General features: G+C 49.6%; 1 protein-coding gene and 1 long non-coding RNA gene across 2 annotated transcripts in view; both read right to left on the bottom strand.

Moving 5' to 3' along the window:
* Positions 1-1,743: 1,743 nt before the first annotated feature.
* LOC107210091 lies at positions 1,744-3,416 on the bottom strand. The gene is made up of 2 exons (XR_001523836.1): positions 2,208-3,416; positions 1,744-2,104 (listed from the first exon to the last, which is right to left on the bottom strand). It is a non-coding gene; the product is annotated as an uncharacterized LOC107210091 (long non-coding RNA).
* A 114-nt stretch (positions 3,417-3,530) lies between these two features.
* Positions 3,531-4,032, bottom strand: part of GRM7 (glutamate metabotropic receptor 7) — a gene marked incomplete at its 5' end in the record, with an annotated part of 192,648 nt that continues 192,146 nt past the window's right edge. The window contains one exon of the mRNA XM_015640504.2: positions 3,531-3,782. The remainder of the gene's footprint in view (positions 3,783-4,032) is intronic.

Raw genomic sequence — 4,032 nt, 5'->3', positions numbered from 1 at the left:
GACAGCTCTCCTGGATCTCCATGGATCTCCTCCAGCTCTCCTGGATCTCCATGGATCTCCTCCAGAGCAGGACAGCTCTCCATGGAGCTGCAGGGGAGTTGGGCAGCTCCCAGCCCATCCAGGCACCTCCATCTCCCTGCTCTGCAGAGCCCAAAAACCAGTGCAGAAACTGCAGGGACCAATCCAGTGCAGAAACTGCAGGGACCAAACCAGTGCAGAAACTGCAGGGACCAAACCAGTGCAGAAACTGCAGGGACCAAACCAGTGCAGAAACTGCAGGGTGTGGGCACCAAACCAGTGCAGAAACTGCAGGGTGTGAGCACCAAACCAGTGCAGAAGCTCTGCAGGGACCAATCCAGCACAAACTCCAGGACACAGCGATCAAACCAGTGTGGTGACACAGTGTGAACTCAGTGGGGAATGAGATGAAGCTGTTATGGAAACAATGGTAACGCTGCACTGATGCTAAGTGCAGCCAATTGTAAAATAAAAGACTCTAAATGGAGTTAAAGGCTGTGGCTTTGTGTTTGAAAAGGATCTGTGTGGGTGTAATAGTGTGGTGTAGTTTGTGAAATAAAAATAAAAATTGATCCACAGTGCAGAGTGCAACATCTTCACCTTGTGTGAGCTCTTGAACCAGAGCCTCGCTGGGCTCAGGGACTGGCTGCAGAGTCTACTGCATAGAAATGGGGTGGAAGTGATAAAATAAATTACTAATGCATTCATAATATTAAAATTAAAAAATAAATATGTTTTAAATACAACCAGCATGGTGTGGTGGCCATCACTTCTGGTTGTGTAGGTTGTAGCAGGATGCTCTGCCTGGGATGGGGTGAAACAGCTCCAGCAAGGCCCTGTTTGCAAAGCTCAGTGCTGGAAGATGCTTTTGGGGTGAACAATGCTGAGAGCAGCCTGACTCACCAGTCCCAAAGTTAAACATGCCGAGGGAGTGAGGATGTGTCAGAGCTGCTGAGGTAACCAATAAAGGCACAAACAAGTGCTGCTGATGATCCAAAGTGAAGCAGAACTGCTGAGCTGACACAGCCTGGACACCTCTGACAGCGCAGCCCCCGTCCTGCCCCAGCCCCATCCCACCTCTGATGGCAGGAACTCCAAATGGAGCCTCTGGAATGTGTGTGGAGCCTCTGGAATGTGTGTGGAGCCTCTGGAATGTGTGTGGAGCCTCCTCCCTGCAGCCAGGATGCTCCTCAAGGTCACCCCTGCAGGCTGAGCTGGAGATCTGCCCACAGTCATTGCTCTGGGTGAGTAACATCAGCCTCTACTGAATCATTTGGTTTGCTCTAATAATGCTTAAAAAGAGGGCACTTTGCTGTAGTAATGCTTTGAGTAAAGAATTCTGATTGAGATCTTTTTGTCTAATCATCATCCTAATAAATCATTTACTTTTGTATAAATATATCTGGTTTGCCACCCTTGATCCTGCAGGAAGAGGCTGTGTTTGAGTCTGTACAATCTGTTAGACACAAAGGGCTGGCAAAATTTGTGTCTGAGTTTGGATCCAGCTGCATCCCAATATCCAGATATTTCTGTGTGTATGGAGGTGCAGCTTAGAGACAGCCATCAATGGTCCCTAACTCCTCATTGCTCCCTCTCAGCAGCACCATCCATTCCCTCTTTCCACCTCAGTCCCCCCCTCACCAAAACAAAGTGAGAAACAAACCAAAAAACTATTTTTTCCCATTCAGGAAAAAAAAAAAAAAAAGAGTCTTTGAGCAAGAAACATTTGTTTGATGGCAAGGTGTTTATTTGGCTCTGTCCCTGTGGTGATGGGAGAACACTGCAGCCCCTCTGCCCTCGGTATCAGCTGGGCTGCTGATGGGTTTGGTGCTGATGGAGCCTCTTTTACCTGGGCAGAGCTCTGTGTGGAGCCAGCTGTGGTTTGTTCTGGGGTGCAGGAGCATCCCTGGCCATGCCAGGGACAGCCAGCTCCTCATCTCCTGTCACAGCTTCTCCTGATGCTGATTAACTTCATCAGGATAATTGATCAAGTTGTCTGCAGAAGATGGGAGGATAAATACCTTCCCCAGGATCCGTCAGAGCAGCCCAGCCGTGGTTGGATGCTGAAGGTGCTGCAGGTGCTGTGCTGCAAAGGCAATGAGTTTCCCCTCAGCTTCTCCCTTCTCCTGCCCCAGCTCACCCAAGCCGTGCCTGGCAGATTGACTCTGATTAATTGCTCATTTAATTACCTTCTGGTGTGCTGCTGCACTTCACGTCCTTCAGGAGTCTCAGCAGTTGACAGCAGCTCTGGAGATCTCAGACACGAGGTTGGCACCGTGGGACTCCAGCTTGGCTTTGGGGTTCTTCCAGACCTTTCAAAGTCCCTTCCGAGCACTTTCCCCTGCAGCCAGCTGCCAGCTCCCCAGGACTGACCCCAGACCTGCTCCGTGTGCCTGACATTGGCATGAAATAAATGTTAAATCACGAGGGGGAAGGGGGAGGGAACAACTGAAAAAATATATTTATTGGAGTAAATAAAAAAAAGTTAACCAAAATCCTTTATTGATACATTCTTGGATAATATCACAGGATCGAGAGAATGGAAAGGGAGGGAGGAGGTTGCGGCAAAGATTGGTTTCACTAAATTGGCACATAAGCAGCAAGATTAACGAAATTACTTATTACAAACAGTATAAAACATACATGCTTCTGTAAGTCCTTATCACACTGGTCAATCATGGTGGGGCATCAACAAAGAAAAACCTCAAGACATGTAAAAGCCATATTCTTTCCTCCAAATATCATAAGAATCATCGAAATTATTGCAAAATAGTCATATACCTTAAAGAAAAGAACAAAATAGAACACAAATACAAATATCAAACATAAATTATTAACATGTACCATAAAATACATTACTGGCATGCATTCCAAAGATCAAGACCTCTACTAAAACTCAGCAAAAATCCTTCCTGCTTCCTCTGCAGCCCATCGGAGGTGTGAAGGGGGGGGACAAACTTCGCCAGCACAGTTTTTGGTCTTTAAATTATTTTTTTTTTTTTTTTGTTCGTTTAGTTAAAAAAAATAAGGTATATGGATTGCAGTGATACAAGAGTAATAATACAAGTCATGTACACGGGCCTCAGATCCTCGGCTGTCGGTCGCTTTGAGAAGTGCCGGGAGCACAGGGCCTCCATGGAACTGTGCATCCAAAAAACAAACAGTGACCTCGGAACAACATGGATGGAAATATGCAAAACTCCTCACAAACTGTACAGAGTTGAAAATCTTGCAGTCTGGAAGTACATAGAAAGACAGGATCACCCCTCGGAGCGCGGAGCGGGGGCGCACAGCGGGCCCGGCGGGCACGGCCGTGTTGGGCCCTGCCTGGAGCAGATCCCGGAGATCCTGGAGCAGATCCTGGAGCAGATCCTGGACCAAATCCCAGAGCTCCTGGAGCAGATCCTGGAGCAGATCCTGGACCAAATCCCAGAGCTCCTGGAGCAGATCCTGGAGCAAATCCCAGAGATCCTGGAGCAGATCCTGGAGCAGATCCTGGAGCAGATCCTGGAGCAGATCCCAGAGCTCCCGGAGCAGATCCTGGAGCAGATCCCAGAGCAGATCCTTGAGCTCCTGGAGCAGATCCTGAAGCAGATCCCAGAGCAGATCCCAGAGCTTCCAGAGCAGATCCCGGAGCACCCAGAGCCCGGCTCCTCTCGCCCCCGTGCCCTCAGGCAGGCACGGCCCGGGGCCCGCGGCCCTCGGCAGCCAGGCCTAGATCACCAGGTTGTTGTAGCTCACGTATTTCTTCTTGGCAGCAGGGCCTGCGAGAGAGGAGACGGGGTCAGAGCCCACGGCACGGCCCTGGAGGGGCTGCGGCTGCTGGGGCACCGGGAATGGGGATACACTGGGAATGAGGGATGGGGGATATGCTGGGAATTGGGATGTGCTGGGAATGGGAACACACAGGGAATGGGAACACACCAGGAATTGGGATGAGCTGGGAATTGGGATGTGCTGGGAATGAGGGATTGGGGATATGCTGGGAATTGGGATGAGCTGGGAATTGGGATG

The sequence above is a fragment of the Parus major genome, chromosome 12 (assembly GCF_001522545.3).
Source record: "Parus major isolate Abel chromosome 12, Parus_major1.1, whole genome shotgun sequence".
Classification (NCBI taxonomy): Eukaryota; Metazoa; Chordata; class Aves; order Passeriformes; family Paridae; genus Parus; species Parus major.
Note: the sequence above shows the minus strand (reverse complement) of the source record. Positions and strands in the feature narration are given on the sequence as shown.